The 23,030-nt window shown below is 32.5% G+C and overlaps 1 long non-coding RNA gene across 1 annotated transcript; it reads right to left on the minus strand.

Annotated features, from left to right (window-relative positions):
- Positions 1-30: 30 nt before the first annotated feature.
- Positions 31-20,554, minus strand: LOC132268149 (uncharacterized). Its single transcript, XR_009469239.1, has 2 exons — positions 20,310-20,554; positions 31-250 (listed from the first exon to the last, which is right to left on the minus strand). It is a non-coding gene; the product is annotated as an uncharacterized LOC132268149 (long non-coding RNA).
- Between the last annotated feature and the right edge of the window lie 2,476 nt (positions 20,555-23,030).

The following is a 23,030-nucleotide window of genomic DNA, read 5'->3' on the forward strand; positions in this document are numbered from 1 at the left end:
AACTAAAATAATAATCAAATAATTAATCCTCAGAATAAATTTTCATTGATTAATAAATCCTTCTGATACAATTAATACCACAAAAATAATACAACTCGGGAATCCATACTATGTGGACCCCTAAAAAATCCAAACTGAATAATGTTTACATTTGAAAATTGAATCATAAACGAATCTCCCAAAAAGAAGCGGAAGAATGAAATAGACTGATCCCTGCTCAGCACGAACAACCTCTACTCCTGACGAACACCTGAAAAATAATGGTGGGTCAGGCCTACAAATAAGTTCTACTCTACTACGGTCTAAACAGAGATCCGATACACATATACTTTCTAATCAATCCAACAATAACTAGTAGTTCGTATATATATATATATATATATATATATATATATATATACACACACTAGAGGAACCTCAATAAACTATAGGGTTGTTTCAACCTGAACAGTAGGCAATATACAAAACGCACATATAGTGGGCATGAGTACCTAGACCTACCAGGGAAACAACTACATTATATCTAGGTACACACATCCCTTGGCAATATACACACCCTAACCATGATCATGAGACTCAAGCTCATATCATGGCACCATAATCATATATATATGATCCGTATAAGTAATCCTCTATAAGTTTTTCATCTTATTCAGTTGACCTGACTTCAATATAAGTAGGACTTAACATTTTTAGTTAATCCATTCCCTTATAAAAAAATAGGTAGGACTTAACTTCTTTTGTTAATCCGTCCCTAGAATGCCACCGTCCCATACTGGTGCATTAAACCATACAATCCACAATAAATGATGCTCAAATAAAATAGTACATAAATTAATCCATAAATAGCATGATATAAATCATACAAATAACCATTTGCATTTATTTAAGCAAATACAACAATTTAAATAGCATGTAGTTAACTTACATTCCATGTAATTAACTTACATCTCATATAAATGATATAAGCTCATAATCATGAATAAAATCATTTAAACATTTAATTCAATTGTTAAAACAATAAAATAATCAATTCATCCATTTAACAACTTCATTTGCATGTATTTAAGCAAATATAACAATTTAAATAGCATGTAGTTAACTTTATATTCCAAGTAATTAACCTACATCTCAGATAAATTATAAAAAGGTTCATAATTATGATTAGAAACTTTATAAGCATTTATTTCAATTGTTAAAACAATTAAATAACTAACAATCCATTAAATAATTTATAAAAATTATTTATAAATCCGTATTGTCCAATTCTTTAAGCATATAAAGCATATTATGCATTCTAGAACTTTACAAAGTCCATTTAACCCATTTAGATTAATTGAAATAGGTTTAAAAATAATTCTGGGCAATTAAAACGAAAAATTCAGGTCGCAGTCCAACTGAGCAGGCTCGGTTGCCAACCGAGTCAGCTCGGTTTTAACTGAGTTGGTTCAGTTGGTGCTGAAAGTGTCTTCTTCACCGTTTCAGCCCCTGTAAATCCTAAAACTCCATAGTTAAGAGTCCTAAGCTCCAATCTAAGTCACATACATCCATATTAAATTATTTTAAGTGTTTTAATATGCAAAGATATAACTTAAACAATAGTTCATGAATAAAAAATCTAAGAATAAAGAAATTAAGAACATGAACCTAAAAACATACAATCCTTGTTTTAGTCCGATTAAGTATGCATAATAATTTAGTTTAATTGTTTCAGTCTCCTAGAATATCCTAGGCATGTATAGAAACACAGATCAAAGGTAGAGAGTGAGAGAAGAACTTGCCTTACGATTTCGGGTTAAAAATCCCAAACCTCCTTCTCTGTGTTCTTCCTTTGGTTCTGGTGACCATGGTTGCCGTCGAACCTTCTGCTGCTCTGTCCTAACCCCACGAACAGTCTCTTCTTCTTCCTCCTAGGGTTTGGCCTTGAACCCATTGGCCAAACTTTCTGTTTCTCGCCCCTCTCTATTCTACGTGATGGGTTTGTAAAAACCCTTAGCAGACACAAACTTATATATATATACTACTTATAATTTAACCTACTCCTAATCCCTCTCCAATTCCTTCCGTCAATAACCAAGAAAATAAATAAATAATATATACATATATATAAGTCTGCTAAAACTAACGTGATTATGTACATACATATATAATTATTAACATTATAACTATATAAGTTATAAATATAATATATATCAGAGTATAGTTATATTAATATTAATTATTAATAACAATTAATAATTAAAAAAATCATATATACATATATACCCATATATATATGTACAACTATCCATGGGTAAATATTCGTACCCATCCAACTCCCATCCAACTAGTTCATGTGACCCATTAGGTTGGTCCATTACTACTATCCAAATCCATCATTTAAAATAAAAATAAACAAAATACAACACACAACAATTTAAATCATTTAATTCTAACAAATAATTACAATTAAACCACACATCAATTAAGCAAGCAAAACACCCAATTAACTACACAAACACCTAATTAACTCAAATAAATCACATAAGAAATTAAGACAAATAAGTATATAATCATATAGCCACATACACACATAGCCACGTAAGCACAAAATCACATAATTAAATAAAATATAATAAAATAAACAATTAAATTCCCTTTATATCCTCTTGAAAACTAGGGGTATTACATTCTTCTCCCCTAACAAAAGAAATTCCATCATCGGAATTCACAGAACTCTGAATTATGTTTCTGTAATTTATGTCCATTTCATATGGACTCTGCCTCTGTGTATAGGCTCTACTGAATTCCAAAGCATCCAATAAAAATTTATAGTTCCTATTTTTAAGAAACCCAAAAACCTTACCACATATAAATTGTACCTAACAACAACTCAATCTTACCCAATATTTAGTCAAGGGTAACGATACATAATCCTCCAAGTTTCATAGCATATATGCACAAAACTCCTATGCACCCAGCGCTAACTATTTAGTAATGCAAATCTATAGGCTACTGCCTCATTAATAAACAAAATCCTCTAAAAGTCAATTTAATAAGTAAAACTGACCTTCCTCTAAAAATTGTCTTGCTTCCTATATGGAAGACATCACGAGCAAACTACTTCCTGATAGAAAACCCTAGTATACGAGTTTGACTATTAATGAAAAATATATTGCCGCCTTTAAACCGCGCAAAAAACCATTACAAAGGAGAGTATGTCTCTCCGACATATCTTTAAATGAAGTCAAGGTCTGATTGTATAACCCTTACTTTCATTTTAAACCAACAAATGAGAGGTCTGCACTATGTAATATACAAAACCTCGAACGTTGTCATATCAACCTCCTTGTGCTGACCATATCATAAACAAAATTCTGAAAAGTGATATAAACGCTTCCATTAATTGTCCATGAAAACCTAGGATATATGCCTCAATCATAAACTCCATGATTTAATTAAATTTCTCGATCAATTCCTCCGTTTAGAGATATGTAGCAAAGCTGCTGCTCCAAAATAATAGCACTTTTCATCTACTATAATGGACATCCCAATGCTATAACACCATATTTCAATCAATGTCGATAATTTCTACAAACCATCCATTCCTGATTAGTCCTACTCCCATTTTGACATAGGAAGTGGCAAAAATCTCCAATGATATCCAATTAGCAATTCTCCACCTTTCTAACAGGTGTTTCTCTTAAAGACAATTTTGTACATGTCCCTACCCATTCCTGTTCACCAATACTGACATTTAATGTCTTGATGTATCTTATAACCATCTTAGTGCACCATAAAATATGAATTTTACATCTCAGTCACTTCGACCTCATTTACAGAACCTACTAATCCTCCTCCAGTACTTTAATCTCTATCTGAGTAAGTAACACCTCCTCTAGGGTCAACTCCGATATTCAAAATTGACCTCCTTAATTACCTTGGTAATAGCAAGTGTTATTATTACACATGCTATAAATTCAACTGATAACTCAACAACTAGCCAAAAGATTTTAAATATTTCATCGGTTGTTAAGAGCATCCACTTCCATATTTGCTTACACCAGACAGAAATTGATACAAAGTGTGAATCACCACTTCTATCCATTAAAACCGTCTTGTGATCCATTATGTTCGTAGGAACTGATGGCATACCAGTTCAATATAGACAAGAATTTGGTTAATCTAATTTATCAGTTAACCAATATCCCAACCTGAATCCTGACCCTTATGTAAAATCAGCAATCCCTCAACTAAATCTGCAGAAAATACTCTCTCATTTCCACTTTAATATAGGATATGGCTATAAGGATCTAGTGATCTCTGATGGTCAATCCTGACTATCTAATAAATATTAGACTTAGAGACAAAATATATATGTCCTTCCTTCTGCCTGTTCTCCAAACATCTGTTTCATAGCGTGATGCATTGTATTTCCACCTGGATAAATAGAGAACGAAGAGTTGTGAATCTTAGTCCTTGTATCCTCCTTCTAATTTGTCTACAGAAAGTACCGTTAGTCTAGTACCACTAGCTTTCGTCTACACCCAGTGTTTAAATTGGAACATCTTCAAAAGCTAACTTTGCAACTGAATCCATGCACCACGAATCTGTGATAAACTTACCGATATTGAAAGTCAACAAGTAATTCCATTCATCAAAAAATCAAATATCATTTTAACTCAACAAAAGTCAACAAATTACGACCTTTCCATACACACCGTGCACCTCTTCTTTATATATAGGCGACCAATCTCATCCTCGTGTCTTTGACACACCCTGTTTCTTTAATGAAAAGTAAGTGTCAATCAGCCTTCTTATTTAACATCAAATGAATATGAAACATTTCCATCCTCCAAATAAGTCATCAATTTCTTAGCAACAACTAATTGTTGCGAATTATGACTTTAAAAAAAAAAAAAAAAAAAAAAAAAAAAAAAAAAAAAAAAATTCATATTATTTATGCAAGTGAATAAGACTTAGTTTCCTCCTCCATGTGCAACACTGATAACTCCTCCTAATGACACGTCCTCGTGAATAAATTCCTGATTAAAAATAGACTGAGGAAGATTTATTCAGTTTACTTTCCTTACTTGCCGTTATTATAATAAGTACCTAAACCAGTACTATATCCTCCTTCCGACTTGGTAACAACTTCTGAAATTTCCAAGAAGATGTTCAGCAAATTCGGTACCTCTGATAAATCATCGTGGCGTTACAATTTTTTTTCAACCTCACAAATACTGGAACATTAACAACCACCATTATCATGGTACTATAATCTGATACGTATCCAAACCTAGTGTAATATATCAAACTAATCATACTAGATTATTTAACTCATAGTGATGGTTTGACTATCCCATCCCAAATAATATACCATAATGACGCATGTCCAAGTCCAATAAATTGGCTAGAATTATGTACATCTACCAAATCCTATGACCACATACTCATAATCCTAGCGTAAATAACGCTATTACTCCATGATATTAAAACAGTAGTTAGCTAATCACATACTTGTGTCCCCAACTAAACCACATACTAAATGCTGAATAATAAAAATGAAAATAAAACACCTATGATAAAAACAATACCACAAAATATATAATCCTACTTAAGGCATCATTCTTTCTAGGGAAAATCTCCTCTAAAAACAAACTTACGAAAATTGTTTCACATTTTCCTTTTATAGTTTTGTAGGTAATCATCCAACCTTGAAACATATCCTTTAAAACTTAGCTTAAAAGCAACATATGTTTGCCTAAGCAAAAACGAAGGGCTTAACCCTCATCCTCCTTATACACAGAACGTAAACTATCTAACTTAGCTTTATAAAGTGAATTAGAACGTCACAACAAAATTTTAATGTTCTCCTGAATGTGATATAACAATCACTGTATTTCGTTCTGATAAGAACTCCATCCGATCCCCAAACTCCTGAAGAGTACTTCTTATATATCTCCTTTAGAGATGATAAGAAAGTTAAGTTATATGTAGATTAATCAACACCAATTCTACTAATATCATTCGCTATACTACTAACAATTAAGATCACCCTCGCGCGATCATTCATCTTCAAGATTTAGTACCATCTTTCTTAGATACTTTAAAATCTCCTCCATTAGGATCCTCTTTGGGCTTGTTGACCTTAAGGATTTCATCCAATGACAATCTAAGTGTATTAATGACAACAAACCATTAATGATGTTTAAGGACTAATGTTTACATTGAGTGTTATATAGATTATTCACATTCAAAGAATGACCTCAACGAAGCACTAAAGATCATTCCAAATATTCTGTTATCTAAGATCACATCAATGAAAGAAATGGATACAAAGAAGAATTGAAGTTGCAAGGAACAAAATGCAAAGTCCATCCAAAGATAGCTTGGACTATAATAAGCAAGAAAGCAACTCAAAGGAAGGAAGAAAGCAAGACTATCTCAAAGCATACACGATGACAAAGCTTGAAGAATGGGGTAGATAGGATGGTGAGTGTTTATGATTCATTGTCAAAGTATTTATGAATCCATTTGAAGCTCATCTTTATAGGACCATGCATATTATATCATTATTCATATGTTCCTATATCCATTAGTAATAGACTATGCACTTTATTCACATATATAACAGACACATGAAGCCATTGCTAAAAAATGAGTTAGTTTAAGCTTGCTTAAGTTTTGAAAGAACTTATCAGCTGTGCTAGAAATGTTAAAACCATGCACATCAATTACATGATTCACTTTGGTCCCTAGAAAGTAAATGCTAAGGCTTAGAACAAATTTGCTCATCTATAAAGCCTTCATTACCATGACTTGGTAACGAACTTAAGGACCCCAATATCTGCCTAATGAAAAACTATCTTTTTAGTTAAGTATAAAAAATGGCTATGTGTGAAAAATGAATTTTTGAAATAATGATTATTTCAAAATAATTTTTCCCGATAATAACTCTTTTTACTTCAAATAGCCTAAACTGATTTTATGAGATTTTTTCATCCATTCTACATTGGTCTACATAAGGATTCATTTTTACTAAAACTATCGGAAATCCAAATTTGTACTAAAATTGAATTTTTACATTTTGATTTAGTCGGATTTCAATTTTCTTATATTTTTTATTGAATCCAAATGGGGGGTATTTCCTTATTTACATTGTAAACTTAAAGTAAATGACATTTACTTGAATGTTTAAAATGGAAATAAGGTGTGTTGTACATTATCCTATACTAGAAGCCCTGTGCATAAGTTGCATCTGTCAAAAATGTCAAACAAAGCCATTTTGGGTCATAAACAATGAGGCAGCCAGCTCCATCTGAGGCAGAGTTGACTCTTGACACTCTAGTAGCCAAGTTTCCATGGAATTTCCAACTCCCAACAAGGAAGCCAGCTCCATGTTTAGGGAGCAGGCTCTCAAAGGTAGGGAGCCGGCTCCATGGAATGGAGAGCCGGCTCTCAAGGCAAAGGGAGCCGCCTCCCTTCAGGACAGAGCCGGCTTTGCTCCTGGAGATCTGAGTCCAACGGCTACTTTGTTTTGTGCTTCTAGCTGTCCACCTCTTGCATCATTTTTTAGCTTCTAAAACCTCTATAAATACCAAGGGAATGTCTAAGAATTAGATACACTTCATTTTGAGAGACATTACATTGCAAAGAGAACTTTTGTGCTCGTTTTCTCTTTTTCTCTCATTTCATTGTTCTATTAATCTAGAGAGATTAAACTAAGGATTCAAAGGGCTTTTGCTCTAGTTCTAATCCTCAGAGAGCTTTTGCTCTATTCTTCACTTGAGAGATCTTATTGAGTTCATAAGAGTTTTTATTCTTCATTTAAATCATTTTCTCTAATTCATACTTTTCATAAAGTATTGAGCTTCATTTATATTCATATATACTTTAGTTGTGAGCTTTGATTTGCATATCATTCTTTGAGAGATATATTTGTGTGCAACAAATTTGATATTCATTTGTAGGGGCTTGTGTGACTCAAGGAAGAAGAAGCAAGCTAGCTTCAATTTGTAAGAGTTGGTGTGACCCAAAGGAAGACTAAGAGAGGTTGTCTCTTAGCAAGGTGAAGCAAATAGTTGCTTCATGTTAAGGTTTGCTCTCCACCCGTAAGGAGAAGCCATAATGGATTGGAAAGTCTCAAGAGGGATCTTGAGCCGAGGAGTAGGAGTTTTTGAACCTCACTAAAATCGCTGAGCCATTGTTTGCAATTTCTCTTCCCTTATCTCTTTTATAATTATGCTATAAATTGCTTACTTTTATATCTTGATCTCATATCTTGATTATTGCATCATTGCTTAAATTGTTGAATATAAATTGTAATTCTATAAATTGCGAAAATTGGCCATTGACTCTATTCACCCCCCCCCCCCCCCCCCTCTAGAGTCAATTCTTGGGTAACACTTGGTATCAGAGCCTAAACTCTATTTAAAGGACTTAACTGTCTTAGAGTATGATCATGGCCAACAATATTAGTATCAAACACTTAGAAGGTCAACCCATTGATAAACCTCCTTATTTTGATGGAAATGATTATATCTATTGGAAAATTAGAATGAGGGCCTTTCTAAACAGTATTAATATCGATATATGGAAAGCTATAGAAAATGGTGGTCATATCCCATCAAAAGTTATTAAAGGAAATGAAATTCTTAAATCAAAAAAGGAATGGGATGAAAATGATCCTAGATTAATACAATGTAATGCTTTAGCCATATGCTATCTTTATTGTGCATTAAGTAAAAATGAGCTTATTAAAATTATCTTTTATAGAACGGCTAAAGAAATTTGGGATTTGCTTGAATTAGCAAATGTTGAATCAAGTCATGATAAGGAATCAAATATAAATGAACCCTCTAGCATAAATGAGATGCATTATTGTTTTACTAACATTACTAATCATTTTAATGTTATTAATAGAACTAACTCTTCCACTTATAGTGAAGAAAGTGACACAATGCAAAAGAAGAGTATAGATCTCCAAGCTTCTAGCAAAGAAGCGAGTAACATCAAAGAGGTTGTTAATCTTTGTCTCATGACCAATGAAGATGAGGTAAAATCTAATCATGAATTCTTTGATTTAGAAACTTCCTATAATGAATTAGTTTATGAGCATAATGATTTGCATAATACATTTAAAGAGTTACACAGTGTGCTAGAAAACATGCTTGTGAAATGTGCTTCTTTTAAAAAGGAAAACATGATCTCTTTCAAAGATATGAAAAGGTTCAAATGGAAAATGACTCTTTGAAAAAGGAAAATCATTATCTAGTGCAAAAATTAGAAAAGATTCAAATTAAAAATGAGTTATTGAAAAATGAAATGAAATGTGTATTCTCTAAAGAGTCTTCATCAATTGATCTTATTTCCGAAAATGAGTCTTTAAAGAAAATCATTGATGATCAAAATAACATTTTAGCAAAGTTTACCAAAGAAAAGGAAAATTTGAGTATTATGCTTGGTAATTAAAGAAGTGTCTTATTGAAAAATGAGATAGGATATGATCATCATATTAAAGATGCATGTTTATTGGAAAATAGAAAATTATTAAAAATTAATTTGAGAAGAATTCTTTTACATGCTATTATTGTAAAAAGTTTGGACATAAAATTTATAGTTGCCCATTTAGAAAGAAGACAACAACTAAAAGGATTTGGGTTCTAAAAGGAACTTATAAACTATTACCTAACTCATATGGACCTAAGAAAATTTGGGTACCAAAAGAAGAACATGCAACCTTTTCTTGTAGGCATCTTCTTCAATCAAGGACTAGGAAGGAAGCATCACACTTGGGAACAATCCTAAGGGCAAGGTAATTGGTAAAACTCCACACAATATTTTCATGCTATGAATTGCTTGATTATTTACTTGCATAGCATGTTGGAATCAATTATGATCATTAAAAGGCTAAATGAAAATGTATCTCAAGGCCTTAGATTATTATATATGGAGAGTCTTTATAGATGAATTTATTGTACCCAAAATTATACATTTCCTGAAAAGATGATTTTTGATCATGATGTGCTATATCTATATATTGTGGGATTCTTGTATTATCTTGTTTAATTGGTACAAGTATTTATTGATTATGCAATTTTGTTTCCATAATTTATTGATTGAAAATTATTCTATTCATTACAAACTTGAAATTGCATTTGGCATACTACACTTAGAATTAGACACAACTGGTTTGAAAAGTGTAATTCTCAAGAAAAATATTCCTTTCAAATAAACCATCTAATGAATATGTGATTATGCAAAAAATATATTTTGCTTCTAAATTGTTGAATCCTTAAGGATTTCTAAAAAGGGGCATCTTATTCATTTTGTCTACTTATGAAGAATCTCATTGTCAATTCTAAATTTTTTCATAGACAATGCACATAGTACTTTTGATCATGATCTAAATATAAAATCGTGCTACCTCACTCAATTCCTATTAATTTCATATTGATTCATTGAGTTGTACGCAACCATAAGCATGTCTATTTATTGAATTAACATTTGCACTAACATGTTAAAGACATCTAAATTGACAATTTATTTTGAAACATGTTAATTAAAAAGAGTGTCACATTTGTGTTTTGTATTGAATTATGCTCCAAAAAGAACCTTATTAATGTGTTCTAACTCATGAGGACCCTAAAAGAATTGGGTACCAAAGAATTCCACTTGAGTATGTTTTATAGGTTTAAAATCCTCTTCACTCAAGAACAAGTGGATTCTCAAAAATGAATTTCTAAAGTGCATAAAGAGAAATCAAGTCATGATTTCCTCTTGCTAACAAAAGGATGAAGGATACACTACATTGAGAAACTGTACAAAAGCTAATGGAATTATTTATTTCGGTAAATATCCCTTCTTCATCACAAATGTGCTTTTAATTGATAAAGATTAAATGTGACTTAATTGTGTTATGTGATAAGAACTATATTATCATTTATATATCTAGTCATGGCATAATTAATATGGATGGTGATCTTGACATGAATGCTACTTGTTGCTAAAAATATCTAAGGTATAAATTTTAATAATCTATATGAAAGTAGTTTGTTAAGACATAATGTTAATCCTTAAAGCTACTTCATTTAAAGTTATTCAAATCTATTAAGGTATCATGTCTTGGATTATGTGGCTTGAACATGCTAACATAAATTTATTGTCAACCAAGACTAAATTTGTAAAAGATATTTGCAATTACATGTCATTAAAGAAAGTCATTCAAAGACTTTTTAAGCTACTTCATTTGGGTTTATTTAAAGTAGTTATGTCTAGAAAGTCATTTATGTGCCTTTATATTTTTAAATGTTTCATTTATATTCTTTTGGCATCAGTTGCACATAAAATGTGATTATTTGAACTAGAAAGTGTTAGTTCAAATTTGGATAGGAAAAAATCTCCATGGAAGAGCCATCTCATGAGATTTAAGAATGAGAGTTTATAATGCCTTCCTAAGAATTGAAGAAATGTTCACAACCATCTATTTGATCATTCATTGGTGAATACTCTAATGTGCAAATTAAAGGAACTAATTATTTATTCAAAATTGATATTCTTTTAACCATATTCCTTTACCGTGTAATCTCATCATGATAAGTATCTTGAGTTATCATTGATAACTAAGATAGACTCTCCCAAAGGTTACACTAAGAAGAAGTAATTGAATATATATCTTTGTGCATATGACTTTGAATTAAAGTAATAAGAATGTTACATGCTTTTGCATGAAATGTCTTTTATCCAATACATGACTTATTGACTTAATATCTAAAAAGTCTATTGAAGAAAAATCACCTAGACTTGAAATGCTTAAATTTTGAACTAGAAGTTTAAAATTATCTATTGCCTTATATACTTATAAACAAGCTCCTAGAGTTCATTTTGAAAGGCTTAAGTGATTTTCTTATTAGTGATGGTTTTTGACATAATTGGTATTTATGTATCTCATCATTTTCAAAACCATCATTGACATTATGTTGATTGCACTTATATGGATGATCTTGTCTTTAAATCAACATTTATGTTTTGTATAAAGAAGTTTACCTCAAGCATACAAAATAAATTGAAATTAGCATGATAAGTAAACTTGATTTCTTCTAAGGAGTGAAACTTCTTTAGTGTTATGAAAATTAAAATTCATATATTTATTTAACACTTTAATCTTAGGATTATGATTTTTAAAGAACATTTTTTGTTCTACCTTATATGACAAATGTGATCTCACAAGTGCTAATTTATTTTATGTATCAATCTTGAGCACTCTAGAAATTCATGTGATATTTCTTGATCACTTCTTAAAAAATGTGCCTAAAAGAAAAATATTGAGCTCATCCATATGCACAATCTTGTAACCATTTATTTCTAATCATACATGTCAAAGAAGATATATTTTTGCATAATTAGGAGTTCATTTCATATGATTAGGAATAATGCCACTACTTACATATGATATATGTTTTTCATGTCATATATGTTTTTAAAAGCATTTTGAGCTCTCAATCATATATTAATTTGCATATCTTCATAAAAGAAGATCTTTTTGGTATTAATGCCTTATTTTTGATTATTTTGGTCATACTTACTCCTATGTGTTATAATTTTATTTCACTTTATTTAACACCTCATGCTCCAATCCCTATTTAATCATTTCTAAACTTAAAGGGCATATGATTTAAGATGACTACTCCTTGAGCGTATTAAATATATATACTTTTGGAGATAATAAAAATGAAATGTGTTAGAATCATGTGATATATTATGCACATACCTTTGGGAAACACATGAACTTCAAATGTTGCATCTTATCAAATGAATTAAAGGTTTTTAAGTATGACTTGCTTCATGATATATCTTAAGCATACTTTACCTATCATTGCTTCATTGTTCCATTAGTTGCATAATCATTGAATAATATATGAGGTAAATGGAAGCATGTTGATAGGGGGAGATTATTAGTAATCTCTTGTGAATGAATATTGCATGATTTGCTTAGCTTAATTGACTTATCTTGTATATTGTCAAAACATGCTTTAAAATAACTTTTTGGTCATTATATTCAATCCTATGAGCTTTCATGACTATGGTAAAATTTCCCTTCTTCTTAAAAATATTAAATGGAAAAAATATTAGGATTGAAGCACACTTAAATTCCTAAATTTGCCTCTCCAAATGTTTTCGCTTTTTGGTTTATTTTAATCCATGCTTCATTTTTTTATTTTTATTTTTGTTACGCCTTATTATGTATACTTTTGTATACTTCTTTCTTTTGAGTTTATGTTTCAATCTTGGTTTATATCTTATGTATACTTTTGTATATGACATAAACCTTAATTATCTACGGAACTCATGCTATCATGAAATTGGCTTCTTATGATATAAATGTTTATATGTTTCATTCCAAAGCACATTATAGTCATTAATACTATATAGCCATTTCTTGATTATAACTACTTTACTATACTAAATAATCTATGCTAAATGAAGTTGCTTAGGCCTCCTACCTTTTTGAGATAACAAAGGGGGAGAAATATGTGTGATGTGATTCAAATGTTTCATGTTATATATATCATTATCTCATTGTACTTACATGTCAAATGAATGATATATATCTTTCAATAGAAGTATGTCGATAAGGGGAGATTTTATAGAAATTTCTTAGAGCTTAAAATGATCTTAATTACATGTAAATGTCAAAAATGAATATAAAATATACTAGCATGCTATTTTATGACATTATGTTCATTATATGCACTTTGATAGGGGGAGCATTTTTCAAATGTCACTCCACTTGCTTATGAACACATTAATGTTTTGTCATCATCAAAAATGGGGGATTGTTGAACTTAAGGATTTCATCCAATGACAATATAGGTGTTTTGATGATAACAAACTATTAATGGTGTTTAAGGACTAATGTTTACATTGAGTGTTATATAGATTATTCACATTCAAAAAATGACCTTAATGAAGAACTAAAGATCATTCCAAATATTCCATTATTCAAGATCACATCAATGAAAGAAATGGATACAAAGAAGAATTGAAATTACAAGGAACAAAATGCAAAGTCCATCCAAAGATAGCTTGGACTACAATAAGCAAGAAAGTAACTCAAAGGAAGGAAGAAAGCAAGACTACCTCAAAGCTTATACGATCATGGACAAAGCTTTAAGAAAGGGGTAGATAGGATGGTGAGTGTTTAGGATTCATTGTTAAAGTATTTATGAATCCATTTGAAGCTCATCTTTATAGGACCATGCATATCATATCATTATTCATATGTTCCTATATCCATTAGCAATAGACTATGCACTTCATTCACATATATAATAGACACATGAAGTTATTGCTAAAGAATGAGTTAGTTTAAGCTTGCTTAAGTTTTGAAAGAACTCATCACTTGTGCTAGAAATGTTAAGACCATGCACATCAATTACATGATTCACTTTGGTCCCTAGAAAGTAAATGCTAAGGCTTAGAACAAATTTGCTCATCTATAAAGCCTTCATTACCATGACTTGGTAATGGACTTTAGGACCCCAATATATGCCTAATGAAAAATTGTCTTTTTAGCTAAGTATGCAAAATGGCTAAGTGTGAAAAATAAATTTTTGAAATAATGATTATTTCAAAATAATTTTTCTTGGTAATAACTCTTTTTACTTCAAATAGCCCAAACTGATTTTATGGGATTTTTTCATCCATTCTACATTGGTCTACATAAGGATTCATTTTTACTAAAACTGTCAAAAATTCAAATTTGTACTAAAACTGAATTTTCACATTTTGATTTAGTTGGATTTCAATTTTCTTATATTTTTTATTGAATCCAAATGGGGGGTACTTCCTTATTTACATTGTAAACTTATGACCCAAAATGGCTTTGTTTGACATTTTTGACAGATGACAGCTTATGCACAGGGCTTCTAGTACAAGACAGTGTACAACACACCTTCAGCACACCTTATTTCCATTTTAAACATTTAAGTAAATGGACATATAAAAATAGTAAAGACAGTTACTTAAATATTTAAAATGGAAATAAGATGTGCTGAAGGTGTGCTGTACACTGTCCTGTACTAGAAACCCTGTGCACAAGCTGTCATCTGTCAAAAATGTCAAACAAAGCCATTTTGGGTCATAAACAGTGAGGTAGCCGGCTCCATCTGAGGCAGAGCTGGCTCTTGACATTCCAGTAGCCAAATTTCCATGGAATTTCCAACTCCCAGTAAGGGAGCCGGCGCCATGCAATGGAGAGCTGGCTCTCAAGGCAAAGGGAGCCTCCTCCCTTCAAGACTGGGCTGACTCTGCTCTTGGAGATCTGAGTCCAACGGCTACGTTATCTTGTGCTTCGAGCTGTCCACCTCTTGTATCATTTTTCAGCTTCTAAAACCTCTATAAATACCAAGGGAATGTCTAAGAATTAGATACACATCATTTTGAGAGACATTACATTGCAAATAGAGCTTTTGTTCTCATTTTCTCTCTCATTTCATTCTTCTATTAATCTTGAAATATTAAACTAAGGATTCAAAGGGCTTTTGCTCTAGTTCTAATCCTCAAAAAGGTTTTGCTTTATTCTTCACTTGAGAGATCTTTTTTAGTTCATAAGAGTTTTTAATCTTCATTTAAATCATCTTCTCTCATTCATATTTTTCATAAAGCATTGAGCTTCATTTACATTCATATATACTCTAGTTGTAAGCTTTGATTTGCATATCAATCTTTGAGAGATATATTTGTATGCAACAAATTTGATATTCATTTGTAAGGGCTTGTGTGGCTCAAGGAAGAAGAAGCAAGCTAGCTTCAATTTGTAAGGGTTGGTGTGACCCAAAAGAAGACTAAGAGAGGTTGTCTCTTAGCAAGGTGAAGCAAGGAGTTACTTCATGTTAAGGTTTGCTCTCCACCCGTAAGGAGAAGCCATAATGGATTGGGAAGTCTCAAGAGGGATCTTGAGCCGAGGAGTAGGAGTTTCCGAACCTCGCTAAAATCGTCGAGTCATTCTTTGCAATTTCTCTTCCCTTATCTCTTTTATAATTATGCTATAAATTGCTTACTTTTATATCTTGATCTCATATCTTGATTATTGCATAATTATTAAATTGTTGAATATAAATTGTAATTCTTTAAATTGCAAAAATTGGCCATTGACTCTATTCACCCCCCCCCCCCCCCCTTTAGAATCAATTCTTGGGTAATAAGGCTCCTCCTTATTGTTTTTCTCCTTTTTGATAAAAACTAAAGTCATGGTGGTCCCGATATGCGGTGCCTTATCACGTACACCTACATCCTTCCTTGGCTTATACTTTAAAATAGCGCCAACCGAAACTAAACTTTCGATCCCTAATTCTACCTTTTGGCAAAGAAATCGGTAACGTACTCCTTTACTTCTTTGGGTCTTTATTGCTTTCCTCCTAGTGCCAACCATTCTGTGACTGCAGAATATAATTGACACCAGCTCCTCCTAGTGAACCATAAATAGAGTACAACGAATCCTATTATGGGCTTTAAGTTTTAGGAGACGCAACGCAGAAGTCACATAACGAAAGACACTTGAACCTGGAGTGCTCTGATACCAACTGTGATACCCCTGGATTTTCGAATGCGGGTTGGCCAGGTCCACACCCGAATACCCGAGGATATAAAAAACAAATAGGCAATAAACGAACATAGAGTACAAAAGACTAAATAAGAATAAATACATTGCTAAAAAGAAACTAAAATAATAATCCAATAATTAATCATCAGAATAAATTTTCATTGATTAATAAATCCTTCTGATACAATTAATCTTCCAAAAATAATACAACTTGGAAATTCGGGGGTATCACATCAATAATTCAACAAATGAATAGTTTGAAGAAGCCTTGTCTAGAGTAATTGAAAATAGTTTTTTTTATTCCCCCATTCAGCTAGCAATGTATAAATCTTTTCTATTAAAGCAATACCATTATATTGAAATGGCATGTAAGAGAAGTTCAAAATTCTTTTTTGTAAGCACCAATCCACATCAATTAAGTGTGCAGTAAGAGATAAGTACCCATCAGTAGTCAGAGAAGACCACAAATCAGATATTAGAGAAATCTTACCATTTGTTTATTCCAACATATGTCGAACCCTACCCTTTTTATTTTTATGCATCCTTAATATGTTAGCCTTGGCTGTGTTCTTACTTACGGGCTGAGCCTCCCCACATAAATAACAACATATAGTCCTAATGCCATCATATTCAACAAATTGAAAGGGTAGATCATGCATAATGATAGCAGCACTCATTGACTCACAAAATATATTAAAATCAAACTTAGAAGCACGCATAGATATGGATCTAGAGGGCTGAGATAAAAGCAACTGACCTATGTCCCGTATATCCCTCCTGACACACAAATCTATATGTCGCTTTAAATTACCAGTGCCATACCTGCCCTCAGCAATATACCCAGTCCCACACTTCTTGCATCTGCATCTTCTCTTCTTGTAATGATTGATAAGCGCTGAATAGTGCATATTTGAGCCCTTAAATATACTTATGTTAAGACCTAAAGTTATACTTCTATCTACTATTAGACTGATTTATGTTTATTGTGTGTTTATAGGTACTTTCCCAAATGAACTATTAAAACCAGGACTTTATGATGAAAATACTGATATCGAAGCTTACAGAGTAGTTGCCGGTCATTCAAAGCAAGCCAAGAGCTTAAATGGTGAAGTTTGGAAGAATTCAAGTACCAAAGCTCGAGCCTAAGTTTTGAGGCTCGAGCCCTAAAAGAAAAAGAAGAAAATCAACAAGGCATTAAAGCTCGAGCCTTATACCTTCAGAGCTCGAGCCCTACTCAGTGGTGCTCGAGCCTTACCTCAGGGTGCTCGAGCCTTGTTCCTCAAGCTCAAGCATAAGGCGTCGAAATTTGAAGAGTTGATTTTAAAGGAAAACTAATCTTCCAGGGCCTCGTGCCAAACCTCAAAGATCGAGCACCATCATTCAAAGCTCGAGCCTTGAGTGCCTAAAGCTCGAGCTTGGTACTTAAAACTTGAGCCCTATGAAGCTTGGATCGAGTAATGTTAAAAGAAGAGAACCCCAAAATATTCTAAGTGTTAAAGGAAAAGATGTTTCAAAAAAAATAAGTACGAAAGTGAAGATCGAGCACCATCTTTTGAAGGTCGAGCAATAATTCAAGGAAGCTCGAGCTTTGTTCCCAAAGCTCGAGCCTTACTTCTTAAGTTCAAGCCTTCAAGGATAGATCAGATTTAAAGTTACATGGATTATTTTTTTCCAAGTCGTATTTCACTCCAGATGGGCTAGAAGACCTAAAAGCCCACCAAACCTTTATTTTCTTCTATAAAAGAAGGCACAGGCCTTGATAGAAAAAGTCTCTTTTTCTCATATTATTCATAAGGTTGATACGGTGGTGGCGGCTTTTAGGGTTTCCATAACCTTAGAATGTGAAGATCTTGAGAAGAAAAGTGACGTCCGTGACGATGAAAATGACCATAATATAGATGATATTCGGCATCGTTATGAGTAACTAATTCCTCTCTTAGGGCACTGATGTAACCCAATCTAAGTACCATGTTTTGATTGTTTTAACTCTGGGATATTTTTAATATATATTATGTTTATGATTATATGACTATGAGCAATTGAGACAACTCAATTGGATTTTAATGTTTTAAATAGTTTTTGAATTGTTATTACCATGTCTTAGATATAACTGTTCGTAATCTATTCTCAACCTATTCTTATTGGATGGTATCTGGCGGAGCTCTGCCGGACATAAGAATGGAGGTCATGTAATGGTATTCTAATGTTTTTTATAACTGAATGTTTTCATAGTCTATGCTTAGGAAAGATGGATTGTTTACAAAATTAGTTAAAGTAGTTAGAGTAGGTAGGTAGATAGTCCATGCTAACCGCAGATAGGTTATACTTAACTGTAATTTATAAAACATCTTTCTTTAAAAAACCGAATTGAACGAATGTTATTAAGTTCAATTCATTTGAAATATAATTTGTTAAATCCCCAGAGTTGAAATACTTAACCATAGTATGAAGGTTGTGGTGAAGTCAAAGTCCTAAGACCTCTCTCTCTGTGATCACTTTAGTTTAATTTTCGTTTAATTTAAGTTTATAATCGTGACAACCAATTAATCAATTCAACCAGTTACCTTTAAACCAAGAAAAATTAGTTAAAAGCAAAACGAAGTACATTTATCTCCCTGTGGGTTCGACACCCTCTCTATAGTACTATCCTACAAAGATTCATGTTATTGCGAGTGGTTATTTATTATTGAAGTAAAAACTGATACAACGGTGATCTTGGTCACTCGAAGTGTTATGTGGATTTGAGAGATTAATTTGAGAGAGAAAAGGAGTTGTCTGGTTACTGGTTAGGGACTCAGAGAGAGAAAAGAAAGGGGAAAGAGGAGAGAGAGACTGAAGAGATGTGAAGAGAATATATGAATAAGAGGCACTGCGTAATGACTAAAGTGTATAGTGTGTATAATAGGGTTTCTTATGTAAACATGAAATTACCAAAATATCCCCTACTAATCAGGTCAAAAAAGGTAATGAGTTAGACAGGTTCATGGATGACACATTTAATTAAACAAGCTACATGAGTTGAGCCCCAAAACCCGAACACGACACGTTTAACTTGTTGACCCGTTTACGACACGAACTCGTTTATGGTAAACCCATTACCCATTTAACTCATGTCGTGTACGTGTCATGTTGGCGAGTCGTGTCATACTTTGTCACCTCTAAAATCAATCTAAAACTGGATAAAAGTATCACTTAGGGTCTTAACATACGCATGTTTAGGGGCTCGAATATGCAATATTCAGAGTTCATTACGCTCCGTCTAGGTCGAATTAGCCCCGGACTCGCAAAATACGGTTCTTTTCATAAAACCACTTTTTCGTAACCCTTCCCAAACACATCCTTTATAACCACTTCAAGCTCAATCCCTCAACCATGCTCATGCCATGAATGAAATCATGCATTCTAGAAGTCAATAATCTCATACTTTGCAATTTCTAACAATTTAAAGAACATGCTCATCATCATCATGATTTTATGTGTGTGTGTATATATATATATATATATATACATATATATTCATGAAACAAGTCACATATATAATCATGCTTTCCAATATCTTAGCAACCAAAACATATATGTGATAACATCATCTTTGAACATACTTCTCACATATAGCACACAAACAATATTTCACTTCAAATTCAATATTTAAAACAAGTACAACATGGGATCAAGAAGAAGAAACTCAAAAAGCAACAAAGCATGGTACTTTAAACATCCCTACCTCAAATGATGAAACCCAAGTTTCTAGATTCAAACCCGAAATTCACCCCATGATAGCAAGACCAGTATCAAAAGGTAGCCCTTGACTAGCTCTCCAACTTTCCTTACGGCCAAGCAAATCTTACTCCACCATGATAGATCTTAGAGAGAAAAAGGTGATATAGGGAGAAAAAGAAAAATGGAGAAAGAGAGGAAAATGGGTCCGAGAAGAGAGAGTGAGTAATGCAATTGTGGTCCAAAGCTTAACTCTAGTCCTTCAAAATGAGTGGTCCAAATTTGGTCATCCTCCTTTGACCTTCCAAATTACCAAAGTAACCTCCCTTATCCCACTAACTACACCTATGCCATAAAATATTATCCGCCACCCACTAGTAACATGTACACATATTTATGTGTATATAACACATCATTACTCAATTAAATAAATTCATGGTGATGGAAAATAATATCAAATCAAGGTGCCGAAAATAAATATCAAAAATTTGAAAAAATTCGGGACATTACAAAATACCCTTTAATGATCACGTTTACAAGCGGAGATAAAATTGAGGTGAATATCTAGAACATATCTGACATCTCTGATAACCAACCGGCAACTAACACTGGTTTCCAAGCAAACATCTCTCATGCCCACAATCTTGGATGCACCATCGTTTCCCATTCTAACATAGCCAAAGTCACCACTAGTATAGGATGTGAAGAATTTATTACGTAAATTAACATGGAATGAAGCACCTGGATCAATCACCCAATTACTGTCTTGACAGGTAGATTAATATACCATAATCATTGAAAATGATCGCCTCAACATAAGTTGTAGAGCAGTGGTATCTTTTTATTTCCCTTTTCATTAACTCTTTCTTTAGATTGTTCCCTTTTCAATTTTCTACAGTCTCTTTTCATATGCCCTGGCTTCTTGTAGTGATAACACATTATATCCATTTGAATTTGGATCTCCCTAAATGTGTTATTCCTGTCATTATTGCGAGAATTTCTATTTTAGCTTCTTCCCCTCCTTTCTTGATTTTCGGTAAGAAGTGCCTTAGTTTGAGAAGGTGTACCCATTTCCTTTCTTTTGGCTTCTTCATTGAGCATACTATCCTTAACCGTATCCATGGTTAGTTTTCCATTAAGAGTTGAACTGCTTAGGGATACCACCAGTGTTTCCCAGTGTTTCCCAACCATCTGGAAAAGAGCTGAGGGGTAAATTAAAGAAACTGTAACTCATCATCCAACTGGTTCACTAAACCCTGAAAAACACTCGAGTGCTCAGTTACACTGCTTCCATCCTTGTATTTCAAATTAACAAGCCTTCTAATCGTTGAAACTTTGTTCTGAGCTCTGTCGCTCATACATAGACTCTTAACTTTCCAAAGAACATCAGCTTTAGTTTCCTTGGCAACATGATGGAACACAATCTGATTAACCCATTGTCTAATATGGAAAACAGTTTTTCTATGCATCAATTCTCATTCCTTATCGGACTTGGTAGTCGGATTTGCCTCATCACCTAAAATGGGCTCATGTAAATCTTTGCAATAAAGGCGTTTTTCATTCTAGACTTCCAAATTGAATAATTTGAAAAAGTCAATTTTATCATGCCAACCGAATTATCCTCCATTTTAATTCACACAAGAAATAATACCCACACCAACCAATGCTCTTATACCACTTGTTGGGAAGAAAAAACAAGGGACATAACAAGAACATGTAGAAATAACCTTTTTCCATCTTTGTATGATTAAAATATGATGTGTACTCCAACCAATTAAGCACAAGCAAATAAATAATAATAATCGTTCACAAGAGTGACACCAAAATATACGTGGATAAAACCTGCAAAAGGGAGAAAAAAAAAAAAAAAAAATCCACAAGAACTGGAGTCCTATTTCAACTTCCTGTTGGGAAACGTGCAAGATTTTAAAACTTTTTAGGGATTTGCAATTACAGATCTTGATTCATCATACAGAGACAAGTTTTATGCAAAGATTAATAAAAGATGATGCATAATTCAATAAACAGATTAAATACTTACATCAAAGGTCTGAGTAAACCTTTTGAACTTTCCTCTAAAGTGAATGTTCTCACTTATTGTAGATCCCTTTAGCAAGATCTTTTCTCCTTCCGTTAGATTATTATCTTCCCTTTAGGAATCACCAATATGCCTTGATGAATGACCTTGGAATCTAAGCTGGTGGTAGCCTCCTTTAGAAGAGAAAACAAAACTCTAAAATCTAGAGAGAGAAAGTGTATTCATTTTTCTTGTTCTCCAAGTCACCCCTAAAATATACATGAACTCATGTATATATAGGCAAAATAAAAATAAGAATAAGGAAACAATAAATCATTCTCCATCTCTAATTCAACTTTCTCAATCCTAACATGACTCCAATATCAACTTGGGCTATTGGTGAGAATCCTTTTGGGCTTACTATTTTCTTGGCTCCTATAAATTAATAATTGGTCCGGTCCATTAAACCATGGACCCAATTCAATTAATTAATAAATTAATTTCTACTCCACTAAAAGAAATTAATTGCACTCCAATTAAATAGTAAATAACCTCTAAGTCAATGTTGCATTTTGACCCCTCTATACTTAATTATTTATCGGATAATTAAAGCCATCAATCCGACAACATAATTAATATAACTATTTTGTTACCTTTGATTATTTCCGGCTCGATCACAATAAAAAATTTATTTGACAAAAAATAATAATA

The sequence above is a fragment of the Cornus florida genome, unplaced genomic scaffold (assembly GCF_030987335.1).
Source record: "Cornus florida cultivar Cherokee Brave unplaced genomic scaffold, ASM3098733v1 CherokeeBrave_3.0.0_Hap2_Chr08, whole genome shotgun sequence".
Taxonomy (NCBI): domain Eukaryota; kingdom Viridiplantae; phylum Streptophyta; class Magnoliopsida; order Cornales; family Cornaceae; genus Cornus; species Cornus florida.